Here is a 17,733-nt window from a genome sequence, read left to right on the forward strand (position 1 = left end):
TAACTCATCCACAGAGCAAACAAGCCACGAGAGACCAGGATACTACTGAGGAAGGAACTCTGGAATAAAACTTCTCTCCTATTATCCCTACACACACACACACACACACAATACACACTGCTGCTAAACCGCAGGGTTTGACTTGGCCTGCGTCTAAAAACAAACAAAACTCTCAGGCCAGAGATAACCCACAGTGTATACATACGAAAAATATGGTAACCTTGAGAGCATTAATTTCCTATCAGGCATCAACGTGTGGATTGTTAGCAGTAAGAGGAAAAGAAACTTTCCATTGTGACCTCATGCTAGGCTGAGGAAAAGGGGAAAAAAAACCCACCTTTACACACACACAAACTGCAACCAAGGCTCATGCAAAGCATCTTCCTGACCACTGCAATATTCAGGATTGAAAACTGAAGTTAAATTTCATTCAGAATGCCAATTTGTCTAGGAAATACATAAAAACACAAGATAACGATAGATAAAGCTGGTGAGAAAGAAAACTCAGAGCTCTGCCCAAATGTGGAGGACAGGAGAGGCAGACAACATATTGAATCCCAGACCTAAAAGAAAGATTGCGTTCTGAACCAAAACAAGAATAAACTCTTTAGATGACATTCCTCATGGAAAAAGAGCCAGTAATTAGAGGACCCACACTAAAGGCCTTAGCTGTCATCCCCCTATCTCCCAATTCTTATATATTTCAGGTGATTTCCCAGGCTGCTGTGGACATAGGGATCTCTGTTTCTTTTACAGGAGTTGTTCCAGTCTTCATAAACATATAAAGAGGCAGAGGTGCTGCCTACAGACATATGTTTAGACCACTCGCCCAGTACAAAGAAGACCCAGCTCTGAGTTCCTGTTCCGGTAAATAATTTACACAGTATGAATCAGGTCCAGCAGCAGAACAGCCAGTATTCACTTAGGAACATGGATTGCAAGAGGAAGCCAGACCAAGGACTTTAACAGTAACTTTTCATAGCCCAGTAGTATGTCACGACCATCAGGCAAAAAGAGAGAATAACCTTAGATACATAGAATCTTTTCCAAAAGAAGTTCTCCCTCACCTACCACATTCCTATAAAAATGTTGCTGCTTCAATACATTAGTGTTTTCTGATGAAAAACTGTTCTGTTAAAAAATAAAAACTATATACATATATATATACACACACACACAAATCTAGTTCAGGATTCAAAACCATACTGACTTTTGTGATCATTACAAGATTTCGCAAAACCAGGTCTAATAATCTATCCACCCGCAAGTGAATCTTTTAGCACTATCACTTCCTAAAGCTTCCCTTTTATATTAAATGCATGTGTTTCAATTAAAACCTATCAATATGTGATATTGACTTGTTTCAAAGTTCACCCTCATTTACTTTCTCCTTTACACTGCCTCCACAGTTTCTGAATCCTTCCAAATATTTCTGTTTTGCCTGTTTGCTTTCAGTAGTATGTTTATTACAGCAAATATTAAATTGCAAGAAAGGTATACAGTACTTGTACCTCTGGGTCCATAGGGAAGCAACAAAGAAGAAAAACATCAGTCACCCACAATAAGTTTACTCTGCAGTGCTGCACAACTGCCCCCTGCCATTGCCAGCACAGATCTGCCTGCACACGTGTGCCTCGCTTCCAAAGAGGGCTGTCTGCACGAAGCCAAAGCATTGGCATGAAACTGTCCAGGATTCAGAAAGTCTTTCTCTTGATTACAGATTCCAGACCACAGGTTTCCAAGAGCTACAGAACACCGATCCGCTACACGGGAGGATTTTTAAAGGAAACATGGATGGTGCCATGAGTCCATGAGGCCTGGGAAGGGACAGGATGTAAATCTGTCATGAGCTTTAGACAAGTGGTACCCTAGCACTTGCCCAGATTTTGGCTGGATTTTGTTGTAACATGGCAGGGCGGAACTTAAAGATTTAATATCAGATGCCTGTGCTCCTAGATTCAGTATTGCCATTTTCTTCTCCTTCTCTTTCCTTTTTTCTCCTATAATACAAGAGCTCTCTAAGGTACAAATGGTATGAGTTATGATGGATATGAAAAATTTTGTTTGCACATAAGACATTGTAATTGCTAGCTTACATGCATAAACTTGTAACGCTGTTTCAAAACTTTAACCGTTTCCAATAAATTGTATCTTTTCAGAAAGCAGGCTGAATATGTGATGCATGGAAAGCAAAAACAGAATGAAAACCTGTCAATGCATACAGATGTCCATTCTCAGTAATGCAAATGCTGTTGTTGGGCATATATATATAAAGGCATTATACCTTTATACTACGCTGCCAAGAGAAAGCCTAAGATTTCCCAACAAAATGTCAAACTCAGCATGACTCTCACATTCATAAGAAAAGGATTTGGCAATATCAGAATAATTTACATCAGTGAGATGCTTGTGAATTTAGAGAGAAGTTCAAGCAAGTTCATACTTAAACAACAATGCCTATGCTTTGAAAGACGGCAGGAAGGTAATGCACAATAGATCTGACATTAAGCCTATCTGATCTAGTCACATGCATCATGACATGCAGAATGACTCTATACCACCAGCACATCAAGACTAGGCTCATTGCATGTGTGATGCAGACGGTCTTCAGAACTCCCAAAATGGCCTTGCTGTGTTGAGCTCTGCACCTGGTTCTGAATGGATCTGGATAGGATATTAATGAGCTCCTTGCAGACTCAACTTTGGGCCCTTGTAGAAACAGGACAAATTCAGCAACGTTGGCCAAAACTGAGACCTCCACTTTATAGCTGAATTGTTATTTGGCTAGGCTGCTTCCAGCTCTACTTTTAAGGAGTTCTGCATGCTCTCCCACCAGGGATCCATGAAGAACATCTCACTTTGACTCCCCTTTTCATTCTCCTCCAGCTCTTAAGCCAATGGTTAAGATTAATTGCTACTATGTGCTGGGAGCTCCCAGCACACCAACTCAGAGGAGGAGTTGAAAGGAGTCATGATACGGACAGAGCTCTCCCTCTGCTTTTAACACTCCCAAGACCTGTTCATACACTGACAGAGTATGACATACACTCAGAGTTTTCTCAGAGATCTTCACAACCGTCCTTCAGCATTAGAAGAGGGCATATGAGATTATTATTATTATTCATTTTATTAAACTGAACCTAAATGTTCACACGGGGAACAGGCCACCTGCATGCCAGGAGTTGTAAAGACACAGAAGACATCCCCTGCCCTTAAGATTCATTTAATGGATCTTAATTAAGATTCAATAAATTAAGAGAAACTTATTTCCTCTAGGACTAAGTTTCATCCTCACCAAAGTTCCCAGTCATTCCCACTGAAGCAGAAACTAGGATTATAACACTGAAGAACTTTTATAGAAATGCTCCCCTCGCCCATGTGCTCATACTGTACTCTCCAGCAGTATTTAACATTCAAATAAATTAAAAAAAAAAAACAACAAGCCATATCCACAAAGCGCTTTTAAATCAACGTGCTCATTCTCAACCTTTCCAGCTGCAAAAGGAAAGGGAATAGATCATCATCAGCTTGGCTTCTCCCCAGTTACACTGTATTCCCCATTTTAGCTTCAGACTTTCAAGAAAACATTTAAGCATTTTTCTCCCACATGCAACCATTTAACTTTGGATAGGCAACATGCTTCTTTTTTCTAAAGGCTAAAAACTTCTTGAAGTCATGCTTCCATGTTCTGATGGAGAGGATTACACATCACTCCGCAAAAACACACACCCTGTTGGCAAGCACAGCAGAGAAATGACGGCTGCGCAGACACAGGCGAAATACACCCCATGACTCCAGGCAGTCACCATTTCCACTAAACCCCTTAGGTTCTTCCAGAGAACCACCCATCCATGTCACATGGCACCACCTGTATCAACACATCCCCATCTACTGAAGGCAAAGGATGAAGAAGATGGATCCATTCTTTCCTATCCATTGTAATATTCTGAGTTTCAGACCAAATTTGTTTGTGGTTTTAAACTATCGGAGCTAGTTTCTGAACCGAAGCCAGCTTATATTTTCCTACTATTCTTTTTTAACTGTGAGGTTTAATGAAAATTGCAAATACCAGTTTTATGCAAACTGAAGATTCATTCAGGATTGTTCTGAGCAAGCTTTTAGATCAATAGAGCTGTCATCTATAACTGATTGTACATAAATATATTTTGCAGACTATGATATAAATTCTAAAGTCAGACGGTATTTGCCATGAAAAAAATGAGAGAAAAATCCAATTCATCTAAACAAAGACAAAAGCACCTTTTTGTATTTTTTTCTTTGCTGCAAAAAATCATTTACCTGTACTTTCCCAAACAGCAACTTTAAGTGTTTTTCAAATAACTCAAGAGAAAAAGTATCAACTTAGGAAAAAAAAAAAATCAAATACACAGCAATATTTTAGAATTTATATAGCCTGGCCTCTCAATTAATTTTATCAAGGAGAAATATTCTAAGCTGTCTCACTTCAAGGCATTTTACAGTCTATGGGGAAAGAAGACATGTATTTCTAACCTAAAGTCTTCTAGAAGGTTCTACAGACACACAGCATTCAGGCCAACCAAGATACACATTTAAATGGCAGCTACCTGTGCACTTTTAAGGAGTGTACAGTAGCATCTCACCTGATTATGGAAATCATGACTCCACAATACATATAATACACACATGAGTGGAAGCTACCGGTGACACACTCCTCCATTGCACATGCTGCCCACACACACCCACCCCCCCAAAAAAAAACAACTTAGAGACCTGGAAGACATTGTTGTAAAGAAAATTATAGACTACATGTGGCAAAAAACAGCATGCTTCAAAATTATTTTAATCGTATACAATCTCTATCAAAATTACTGAGCCTCTATGAATTCTCTCCTGACAGAAAGATCATCTCAAAACCAAAGTAATCAAATCTCCCCAGAAACAGCACCAACCCATTTATTTTCTCATTATTCAGATCAACGTGTAAGGAAAACACCCTCACACCAGCCCATCACAACTGTTTCATCTGTTACTAGCATGCAACACCTAAACTGCCATAAGCACAGAACTAAGCTCACTGTCCACCCAAGGCCAGCAAATATAGCAGAGGAACTAGGGAAGAAAATGGACATCAAAAATGAATCAGATTACTAATGCAAGTTGAAGGATTACAGAAAAAAGAAAGTCTATTACAAAGATTTACTTTTTTTTAAAAAAAAGGAAAAAGTTCCAATATGCAAGAGATGGGAGAGCATAAACTTGGTGGAGGCTGAAATGCAATACTTTTTCTTTTTTTAAACTGTAACATCTGTATAGCTTGAATGAGAAAAAGCACTAAAGCAGAAAAAAAGGACACAGAAAAGAACTGCTGGAAAATGCTGTGTAGTAACATTAAGCACAAGGACAAAGCACTAAGAAGATCTTATTGCATACTGCTAAAATCCATTTAACTCCCTTACTTAGCGAGAGGTATGAAGTCACTAAACAAGGCTGACACATAAAAACACAGAACTGATGCCAAAGGATCTATTCCTCAAAACGTTTCAAAGAAAGGCAAATGCTCACTTAAACAGCTACCTGATAAAAATGATACATTAAAAAAACCAGCAAGCCTGACATATCCCAGAATGTGGAAGGACTCTTCCCTGCCTCCAGGTCCTGTCCAACAGCTACCCCTGAACTGGACACAGCTAGCTATCCACACGATGCTGGAGACCCAAAGGCCAGGAGCAATACGAGTATATCTGACTTCTTGAACCCCAGGCACCACCACTCAGTCAAATGTTATCAACCTGATCTCCTTAGGGGTAAAAATGTAAAGAAAAATTAAACTCCTTACTCAAAAATGCCAAGTAATGATAGGCAGATGGGGGAAGAAGGGAAACATTGCTCTCACTGAAATCATAAAGCTTTGAATCTGTACTTATCAGTCTTGGCCACTGGTTTCCAATTTTTTGGATCACAGACCTCTGTCAGCCCTCTGAATTTCTCACAGAGCACTCTGCGCTCTTATCATAAATTGTGTAATTAAGGCAAGATGGTTCCACAGACCAGCTGCAGATGACTTACCACAGCTTTGCGACCACCAGCAGTTCACAGACCAGAGTTTAACCACCGCCCAAATACTGCTTCAGAGCACCGTGACTGGAATTTCTTGACAATGAAGATAAGGTATTCTAAAGGTATCTACAGACTTCACTAGCCCAAGTCCTTTTATTAAAATGTCTTCAGTCTTTTGGAGCCTTAGTGGACAATTACTGTTAATTAATAGATCAGATTTGTGTACTGGGGCTGGCAGGAGCTTTGCAAAATTTTATCCTAAATATCTATGCTGGAACATGCAGAGAAACTTCGTTTTTGTTTTAAGTTAGGATGAATTATTCTTAAATGTAGACATGCTGGCTGCTACTAAAGAGGCACACAAAAAAAATATTCGTAAATAATCTTTTTTTTCCTGTTTTCTTTCAATAGCTATTACTATGTTATCAGAAAGACTTTCTGAGATACACTGAGTGATGCAAATGAAACCTCAAGTCTGCTAATCTCCAGCAAACTATGTGGTGCTGCTAAGAAGCGTGGCACAAGACACAGGACAGGCCTATGAAGTGCTAAGCCAGGTATAAGCCATCTCAAGGCTGCGGCAGTCACCACCATAACTCGAAGTCCGAAGGGCCCATTTAAGCGCTACTAATCCTCTTAAGGCCGCTGCCTGCAGGGTGACAGCCCTGCACAAAATCTCCGCAACACAGCTCGTGCTGCAGGCCAACCTTTGACGTGCCTTTCAGCTTGGCCTCTGCCCCTTGGGTACCAGAAGCACAGTCACCTCCTCTAGGCTCTTCCTTGCACCTTCTGGGGAAAATGCACATGAAGGTCTTCCAGGGGCACGTTAAGCCTCCCTGCCTGTCTTCCACTTTGGCTGCTGGCTTAAGCAAATGCTCTGACTCCTCTGATATTATGAACAAAATGCAGGAGATTTAGAGTTTTTGGTCTTTTATCTTAATTTTTGTGACATGATCTAATTACAGACATTCAGTGGTGCCCTCTAATTACCAGTAGAAATGAATACTGAAAGATGACCCTTGTCTTCCACGATTCCCTCCCCTCTTCCCCCACTACCCTCCTCATGCCCTTTTCAGCATGTCCGTCCAGACTATGCTTTTGACATATGAAGCCTTCTTTGCATACACAGTCAGTAATATATGGTGCATACCAGATGTACCCACGATAAACCATTTACTAGGGAAAGGAAAAAAGTATATAAAGGAAATGCAATGAACATATTTTAAAGGAGAAGGAAATTTTGGAAGACTGGTCTCACCAGAGTTTGAAAGGAAATAGCTTCTCTATGGGAAAAGATGACATCAGATTGCATGCTTATGTCTTGAAGTTTCATACAGATATCTCCCATTTTCCTCAGGGTTGCTTGTTTCATACACAATTACTTGCCCAAGATAGCCATTTAAGCAACATAGCACAAAGAGCTTCTTCTGTTCAAATAAACGTCAGTAACACGAAGTGTGCATAGCCCAGTTCGGGTCACTCAGGGTGTTTTGCACTGCTAACACCACACTATGCCCTGCTAATTGGGAGGCTGCAAAATAGGGGGAGCACAACTGGCTGCCTGGCTCTACCCAGTTCTGTCATACTTGATGCAAAAGCCATAAACTGACTATTTTGTTTCTTCCAAGTTGCCTATTGTGACATTTATAAACAGGAACCTGGCAGCATGTCAATGGTGCAAACTGATTTCCTTTTCTAAATACAATTTTAAAAAGCAAATAAACAAGGTTATGCCTGCTAATGAAACATTATATGCCATGCTGGAGCTAGTTTTCCCTCAAATGTATTCTCTAGAGCAGATGGAACACCAATAAACAGAAAACAACAAACCCTTTTATAAAAAGCATGTTTATAAGAAAATACGTTCTCCATAGAACTTTGTCTAAGGAAAAACTGGCTTATATCTGTAATGTTATCTTGGGGACCCAATTATGGTCCCATTAGATTGCTGTAAACAAGGGAGCTTGCCATGAATTTCAAATGGAGAAGGACTAGTAAGAAACTTGAAAAGGAAGAAAAAAAGATTTGCCAGTATACTTACTAGGTGTAATTCCTAGAGGCCTCAGCTGAAATCAAGGCCTTCTTGTGCTAAAATCTGTATAGACACATTGATGGACTACAGTTGCCCACAAGCCTTAGAGTCCAGAGACAAAGCAAGGAAAGAGGAAGGAAGAAAGAGAGAAAGTGATTTCTGTAGCCAAAAATCAGGACTCAATGGAAGGGCTCTTTTCTCCCGGTCCAGTGTCTTATCCATTATTTTGCACTGTTTCTCTGCATCTAATACTTATCTATGAATTCAGAAAACCAGGAAACTTTAAATAAATAAATAAGCAGAATTATAGACTCTACTCTGAGTTTTTTCCAGCACTATCATTTCATTTGTGTAAATCAGACAGAGTGCACGTACTCAAAGAACCTTCTCAAAGTAGGTGCATGTCAACTTTTGCAGGACAAGCAATTAGACATCCAAAAGCAGCTGCCAGATCTGGAGGCCAGTCAGAGGGTAGTTGAAAACCTGGCTTTCCTTTCTTTATTGTATGCAGTTTTGTTTTTATCCATCGTGAAACAGAAAGCTGGAGGGGGGAGGGCGGCAATCCTCCAGAAATTGCTTTAAACAAGCCTTTGATACCGCTAACTGAAGGCACTAGGCTTTTCAACATTATGCAAACCATTTATAATCTGTTAATAGCAAATTCACAGAGACAGCACTTTGGCATTTAAATTTGTTATATTTTATTTAAAGCTTCTTTGAAATTCTCATCATTGATTTCACTGGCATAAGTTATTGGCATCATGCATGAGTTACAGCAATGGCTGCTTGACTACATTCAATGACCAGAACATTTTTTAGACAGAGCAGTTGGTAAAAGAGAGCAAGGATGATAGCAACAAAACAGCCAGCGATTTTCCATTCAGGCAGTTTCAAGCAGAAAACCAGGAGGCTTAACTTTTCTGCTAAGAAGTCAAGTGTAAATGCTGCTACCCTGGTAATAAAATGCATCTCCTAAATATTCTTTTAACCCCAACCCACTGCGGCAGCTATGTGGGGCCAGGCTGGCTAGTACTACGTGGGGACTAAAACAAAATGCTGGGAAAGGTCCAGGAGTCAAGGCCAACGGTGGTCTCAAAAAGCACCCAGACAGACCATGTGCTACATACAAGGGATCATAGGTCTAACCAGTGGAGTGGGTTGAGAAGTGAACTGGTAGGAAAATAGTTTTGATCAGTGAAAATCATACAAGGAACACCGAAGCATCAAGCTGGGATCAAGTTAATTCACTAGACCTCCTGGGAAGTAATCACAAAGGCAAGCATGCAGTTTTGCAGCATCTGCAATTGTTTCAATCAATTTTAGGTTGATGTTTTGGGAGAGGAGAGCTAGTTCAGTCTAGATCTTGGACTGAAAGAACTTAGAGAATTAGGTTCATCAGTTGGAAGCATTCAGACAAAAATAATAACGTTTGTAGCCATAAGAGTTTAAAATGTTAGGGTTTAGGAAGGCAATCAGACTGTTTACATAGAAGGCAAAAAAGTTAAATACATTTCTAGCTAAGAAAAGTTCACTTCCAGTGAGTACAGCAAGGGTTACAGACAAACAGGTATTTCAAGAAAGTGTTTTCTGAATCCTCAAAGATGTTTCTGACATTCTGCAGTCTGGTTAATGAGAAACACGCTGCCCTTGTCCATGTCTGCCTTGGTTTCAGCAGTTACTTTCTGCAGTGGCAGACAGGCAGGAAAAAACGCTAACAAGACTAGGAGAACAAACATGCTTGGAAGAAAGGGAAACCAATAGTGGTCCTCCTACAAAAAACAGAGTTGACCGTCCATTGATGAAGGCACGTGACTTTGGTCTTAAAGCACAGCTTGCTGGGGATCACTGAAAGAAGAGCTACTGTTAACAGGAAATAAACCAAGTAAGCAAGCCGGTGTGGAGTTGGGACATACAGCTTCCCAGGACTGGGACAGCAGAAGAGATCAGAAATATAGCTCCTCGGACTCCAAAGCCATTCTGCAGGTCAGGTACACCAGGAACTGCATAGCTGTCCTTTTCCTCACTCTGCCGCAGATTTACTGCATGACTTTGAGCAAATTACTTCACATTCTTCTGCCTTACATCTAAAACAGGATGACTATCTTCAACAACTACGGAGTGCTTCGAAGTGACAAGAAGTGACTAGCTTTTAGAGACAACACAGTATACCTAGGAAGGCAATATAATATAGCAGTGATAGAGCAGAAGGGGTTTTTTGGTAAGCGAACAACTCCACAGGACTTTAGAGTAGCATGCCATTTGAATTTCAACCTCACAGAAATGACAAGAGATCATAACCAAGATACTTCAGCCAATACAGAAAAGAGTTATATGATGAATACCATTAGAAGAATAGCAAGACAAAAGAACAGTTCTTTGGTGACTAGAAACAAGAGAGCAGAGAAGGACATGTAAATTAGTAAAAGCGAAGAATGACTGCATGCTCAAGTACAGATAGCATTGCAGGATCTATTCTTCAGAGAAGGGGAGCTCATCGTCTGCAGGAAATTGGATCCAATTAAAGCATTCCTGGCTGTACATCCAAATCTGGGCAATAAAAATTGCAAGCCATTTTAGAAGAGTCAGGCTAAAAGTCTTACTGAGGTTATATGGTGGTGGTGGTGGAGGGGGTGAATTCTCAATTGTGAAAGCGGCATACGTTTGGCTCGGCTTCTTTTCTGACTAGAGTAAATGGAGAGAACAAGAAACAAGCTGCACTATATTTGATAATGCTACCAGACAATCATCCAGATGTACACGCTCCCAGTCACACTAATTAAATGCAGTGTGGAGCCATCCTGGGGAAATTACATACTGTTCCCTTAGAGTACCATGCGCTTCTGAAATGCCTTGGTGAGGCCTCACTCCACCTGAGGAGCCACAACGCGCATTTGCCTAAGTAATAAACAATTGGTCCTCCCGTAATGGTGTGATCCAGCCAGATAGACAACTTCATACAAGGAGGCAAAACATAATTCAGGCAATGGAAAGAGGAGTTTTAGCTGAGCCAGGAACAAAATGGGGCAGGAGTGCATCCTTGAGGAACAACCTAGCTGTACATAGAGAGCTGTTACTCTCACTGAGTACCCTTTGCCACACAGCAGCTTTTGCCTACAAAGTGGATGTCAGTGGGATGTTTACAACCAAAGCAACTTGATACCTGAAAGTTGAGGGACAGAGGAGAGGGTCGGGAATGCCAGCCTGGCACAAGTAGCACCACGATCCCGTTCTCAAAAGCGGCTAGCTAATAGGGTATTGGCATTAAAGAAGAGCACGTTACCCTTGAACACCGTAACAACACTGCTCATTTTAAACCCGCCTAACTTACAGTTAGGTTGGAAGTTATTACTACACAAGACTCAAAATACAGCTGCTGTGGAGTCCAGGAATTGCTGTCTGGTTTTTCTTCATCATCAGAAGACCATGGAAAGGACTGTGCTTTGGAAATCCATTGGATCACACTGTCTAAGCACAAGAAAATAGGTTTTCCAGTAAGATAGTGCTCTGAAGGTGATTCTGTGCGTGTTTTAGCCTGTCTGCCAGTTCTCTAGGAAAATTACACTGGCAGCACCTGGTCACAGACAGTATTTTAAAGACTTAAGCTGAAGATAGCTGCTTAATAGCATAATCTTCAGCATTCCTGGTGATTACTATATAGCAAAAGGCGATGCAACCCCCATGTGATACTCTGAAAGCCATTTCCCAAACATCTCATAACTGAATGCTTGAACTTGTTTCAAATGCTTGGCACAAATTGTCAGATTTGAGATCAAAGGCTAAAAAGCCAGTGCTGTTTGTGACTCAACGCAAGGTCTCCTTCAAAACGTGGGCACCATCTCATGTTTCTGACATACAGTTGTAAAAGGGTTTGCAAAGCTGAATACAGCGAGTCTAGATTGCTAGAGCTGGCCCAGAATTTTGCCCAGAGTTTCACACCTTCAAAAGATCCAAACAAGAAAGCTGATAAGTTTGTCTGGATTTACTAACTGTGTCCCATATAGTAAGACCAGACATTTTAATCCTCCCAATAAGATTTATTAGGTATTGGTAGGGATGCATATGTAAGTGTAGCATTCAGAGAAAAGCTATTCAACGGAGAAAGGGGAAAAAAAAAAGAAAAAAAGATATAAACTCAATGAGGTTCAAAGTAAAAAAAATGAATAAAGATTTGTGTGATAGTAGAGAATATTCTTTGTTGTTCTTTTAGATTATTTGCTTTAAGGCAGAAATATGATAGTCTGAATTTTAATAAGATATGGTAAAGAGTCTGTGATGTAGGGAGTCCAAAATGATTATTCTTCCTTCAAAAAGGACAGACAACGTACTACCCTACAATACTTGGTCTGTCTCTTCTTACAGTAAACATTGCTAATGCTCCTGGAGAGGGGCTGACCTTGCCAGCCAATTACATTATGCTAATTTGTCTGTTACTATAACTCCTACAGAGGCATTCACAGCTCAAAGCAGGACAGAGATTTATATTGTCTCTTCCAAGCTGCAGACTGTGGATGGTAATCTCTCTCTCTCCTTCCAGTTACAACTCTACACGGCAATATCTACACGCGGCACCACTGCACATTCAAAGCGACAGTTATTGCCAGCTTTTTTCAACTTAAAAGACAAGCCGTGGTCCTACCTTGCCCTTTTAATAACTGTCAGTCTATCTAAGAAAGCATATGCTTGGTAACAGCTGCTTTCCTATGAAAACATATGGTTTCTCATATGCTTTTGAAAACACCACAGGAATGTATTCGCTTGCTAGACCCTAGTGCCATGTCGCTATATCAAGCAACAAAATCATCGAAAGGAACTGCAATACGTTTTCTATATTATACTCACATATTACAAAAATACCTATTGTTTTAAAGCAACAAAAAAATCATCCAGCTGAAAAGATTAAATGTAAAAATAAGGCTCATAATTTAGGAGTTATGTGCACTGCAGTATTACTTAAAGATGGAATCAAAACATTGGTCTTCTACAGACATACAGCAAATAGCATGCTTCATGCAAGTAGTTTACAGTCCATACTGTATCATGAAAAGAAAACCTCATGAGATGTGGCTCTTCTAACTGCTGGAAAGATCAGAAGCTTCCCTGACATCTTTCAGTTGAGATATGATAAACAGAGTATCAAAAACAATTGAGTCACAGCAGTTTACAATAAACTACTGTCCATCAAGTAAACCACAGTAATGACCTTTACATGCTTCTGTCCCTCCCTAATATTTAGGGCAAGCTAAGAGTATTCGCATGGCCAGTCGCATGTCAGAGGAGATAAAAAGAAGCTAACTTGTTGGGCGTACTTCAGATGTGTTCGGTCTTGGGCCAGGCTAAAATGAAAGCTAAATATTTTGGTAAATAAAAGTTCCAGCTGTGGTTTTGAAACCGATTTCGACATCAACTGACACAGAAACTGACATAAAAATGCAGAAAGATTTCAAAGTGTTAAAAAGACAGTTAGGGAAGCTACAGTTCAGCAGGAAAAGAAGAAAAACCCCAAAACATGGCTTATGAGAAGGTCTTACAGAAGTCTCCCCTTGGCTCTAAAAATAATTCCACTGGGATGCTGGTAGAAAAGAAAGAAAAAAGTGATATTCAGTCCAGTTTATGCTCTAAGATCAACATCATCAAGAAAACCACCCACACTTTACCGCAAGAGCTTCTGAACATACCAGTATCTCTAGGTGGTATTGCAGTACTTCTCATATAACTTCAAAAATTTTACACCTGTGTCTTTATGGCAGTTAAACACAGGGTCACAACAAAAAAAACCCCAAAAAACCCAAACCGTCACACTGAAATGTTAGTGTTTTATTACCTATTAACAGCGAGAGGGCACATACAGAAGTGCACACAGATCTGTATCACTGTATTTACCATTTCCAGCAGATCACATTGCACTACCGCCTGCAGTTAACGCCCTGAGCCATAGCCTGACTTTTAAGAAGGTGCTTAAGCACATGATGCACAGAGGTGAGGAAAGCCAATGAACAGCAAGAACTGGTGAAACACCTGTGACAGCTCGACGTATGGCCCTCGGGTGTTTGATCAGCCCCTTTCCATGGGTTATGATTCCCTCCGTGCAATCTGTGAAAGGTAACACTTGCCTGGTGGGCACATATGTCACTATGAGGATCTAGCATTTTGCAACCTACTGACAAGATGTGCCATAAACCCACACTGACTTTCTTTCTAAAAGCAAGCAGCAATCAAAGACTTAATAAGATGCCCTGGCATAGGAGACAAAGAAAACAATCCTTGTGCAACTGTTCCTACCAGCGAGGATCTAATGCACCAGGGACAAACCTACAAAGCCCTCGGAGGAGATTAATACAGGATGTTTCACTGGGAACGTAGGGACTGTGTCTGAGAGTGATATAAGCCAAGGGAGGGAATGGAAAGATACCCTCACCTGACAAAAAGACACTTTGCAGTTAGCAAACAGAGGCATAACCTTGTTAGCCTGGTTAGACACCACAAGGAAATTATGAAACCAACTTAACAGTGCCCAGTGCTCTCAATCCCAGACGGTAACTGAGAGCACCTTTTGCTGAAGGTGATTCTTTCAAGCTCAAATGAATAGCAAGGTCAAAAAGCAAAGAGTCCATGTCATGGAGGCAAACAGTTCATATGTGGCACTGCTCAGACCTGCAACCTATAAGACACAAAGATTCAGCATAAGAGCACCATGAAAACAGATTAGCTTCTTTTTCTGTACACTAAAGACTCAGAAAGAAGAAAGGAAGGAAGGAAAAAAAAGAATAAATTAAGGTATAGCCTGCCATTCAGAGGTTTTACATTCTGCAAAAAACAGTAGTAAAGTGTTCCTGTTTGACTTCAATTTGTTATCCATAACTCCAGTTCTTCACTAGAAAAGGAGGAAGAAAAGCTTGATTTACAAGTGCACGTCCAATCTTTCTGAATGTATCAAATAGCTTTGTGTGGTAACAGGTATTTTCATAAGGCACAACAGTGTGAGAGAAGACTTAAATGTACATACAACAAAAATGAAATCAACTGCTTAAAGGTATCATTCAGCACATAGCATATGAAAAAGTAATAAAAATATTTATAGAATTATATTGTTCACCTACATTTCTCTTCAGAATCAGAACATTGGCTCTTCTATGAAGCCAGTTAATTTGCTGGTAATGATCAACACATGATATATTTCTAAAGTCTCCAAAATTCAATTTTCTACTCATTTTCCAGCTGATGAACAAAAGGAAACTGCTCTTCCTGCATAATTAACTTCGCTTATGCTCCTATCATGAACAGTCTATACAAGGCTATATCTGTACTATCTATATGACAAAGTTTCATCTAGGACCTTGCTATGCATACAGGGGGAAGAGGAAAAAAAAAAAAAAAAAAAAGGTCACACTGCAGACTCCCAGCAACTTCAGCAAGACTGACCTCATACTAGAGGTGACCTAAAGTTACCTTCTTTTACATACATATATCCTCTGTATTAAGCAACGTTTTCAAAAGATGTAGTAAAAGGAGAGCGTAGTATGAAAATATTTTGAAGCTTAAGCTTAAGCTTTCCAATCATTTTACATGATTTTACATTTACATGAGCCCTGGTCCCTTTGTGAAGTTTAAGATTTCTCCATTGCAAGAATAACTTCTGATTATCTCTTTATTAACTACTACTGGCAGAAGCTTATCATCTTGACAGGAGAGAGAAGGAGCATTTAAAATTACCAGAGTACCACATTGCTTTACATCCCAAAAGGGGTGAGGGTGTCTAGCTGGCACAGCTCATGGAAGTCGAAGTGACAGGGATCTGATCCAGACAGTATCTGCACAGATAGCACGTTAGGTTCCTTAGCTGCTCAGCTCGTTCACACTGTATTAATAGTCTTTGAATGCATCAACTCTGGAACAAGCAGAGATTTTTTTATTTTCTTGGAAAACATGCTGTGGTATTAGGTTAGTAATTTAATCCTGTTGGCAATATAATAGTTATGGTATAATCCCTCACGTTATAAAAGTAATTGCCATAATCATAACCTACATTCAATTATTTCTTCTGCTACAGTGCAGCTGCAGTGGTTTCCCACTCCCAACCTGCCATCTTATCGCTGAGGAGACAAGAAGGGGCAGAAAGCAGAGCTCACAAAACACTACTACAGCCCATCCCTCTCCCTTGCCTAATAGCAAGTGACTCCCCATCCCAGTTAATAAAGAGCTCCTTGTCCCTCCATTATGCAGTGTAATCTTTAAAAGATTACATTCTCATTTGGGAATGAGCCAAGAGCCAGTGGGAAATTCTCTAGTAAATTGGATAGGGAGACAACAATATGAAGGGCAGCTGGATGGGAGCACATTTTTTTCAGGGCATTCCTATTCCTGGGGCCCTCCGGCATTGTTAGAAGTCCTCAGTCTCGGCTCTTTTCACTGCTGTGTTGTCAGGATAATGTAATTCAAGAAGAAGGGGATACAGATTAGCTGGTTTGAAGATGGAATGTGAGGAAGCGAATATTGAAAAGTAGTAAGAAAAGAAGGGGAAAGCCCAATTATATTTTTAAGTCTTACCACCTTACACAAAAACAAGGGAAGAGCACTTTGTTTTAAAACACTGTATTAAGTCTATCAACTACAATAGTAAAACATGGGGCTTTTTCTTCCCCGACTGTCATCAAGAAGGCAATTTGAGCACTCCATCGCTAATAGCATATTAAGTAGTAGTTTGAAAGGCACGTTTCCCTCACTGCCGATTTCCCCTTGCCTGCCCCTTCCAACAGATGCATTTGCTCTGTGGTACCTACTTTCCACCCCAGCCTACCTGTGATGCAGGATGGAGAAAACCAAAACAACACGGGGCAGGCAGCCCTATCCCATTTATCCCTGCACACAGAAGGATACAAGTGAATGAGAAAGGCAACTGGATTTTTTGTTTGTTCGTTTCTTTTATTTTCTTTTTTTTTTTTTGGGGGGGGGGGGGAGGAGGAGTTGGTTGGTTGCGGGGAGGAGTTGTGGGGTTTTGTTGTTGGGTTTTTTTTTTCCCTTCCACTTTTATTGTTCTTTAAAAGTGCTTTCTCAAGAAGTCACACAAATTTATGTATCCAGAAGACTGGATAGGTGCCTCATGTTTATTTGGTCAATAATGGCATACATACACTACCATCTTAGTACCACTTTTTGTTAGAAAGTACAGAAATCTCAGGTGAAAAAAAATGAAAAAAGCTATAAAAAATTAACTTTTTTTTGAAGTAGTAGATATTTTTATTTTATATTTATTCCTCCAGAAAAATAAGTTTTTAGTCGTAACATGACATTCCAATCATTATTCCTTTTCATGTAACTTAATTAAGTTATTAATTAGGAGGAAGCAAAAAAATAGTTGTCACAGCAGGGTATCAGAAAGATTGTTTTTACCCTTAAATTGCTGTTCAACCAACTACAACTTTCTTTATCTGCAGGACTCAAGTAACAAGTTACCTGTAGTCAATGGGAGGCAGTAGTTAAAATACATTAAAATAGAGGATTATTTGCAATTTAAAATCTTAGTGTTGGGAAGTCCTGATTCAGCAAACTACCTCTATTCAGCAAACCCCTTCACACATGCTTGAAGTTAACCACATGTTTAAGAGCTGTTGAAGTACACGGACTTTGGCCCCATTTCAGAAAAATCAGTTATACACGCATTTAAC

At 40.0% G+C, this 17,733-nt stretch overlaps 1 protein-coding gene across 2 annotated transcripts in view; it reads right to left on the reverse strand.

Moving 5' to 3' along the window:
* CREB5 (cAMP responsive element binding protein 5) overlaps window positions 1-17,733 on the reverse strand; it is a 258,710-nt gene that overhangs the window by 173,731 nt on the left and 67,246 nt on the right. The window lies entirely within an intron of this gene.

This window comes from Aptenodytes patagonicus, chromosome 2 (genome assembly GCF_965638725.1).
Source record: "Aptenodytes patagonicus chromosome 2, bAptPat1.pri.cur, whole genome shotgun sequence".
Taxonomy (NCBI): Eukaryota; Metazoa; Chordata; class Aves; order Sphenisciformes; family Spheniscidae; genus Aptenodytes; species Aptenodytes patagonicus.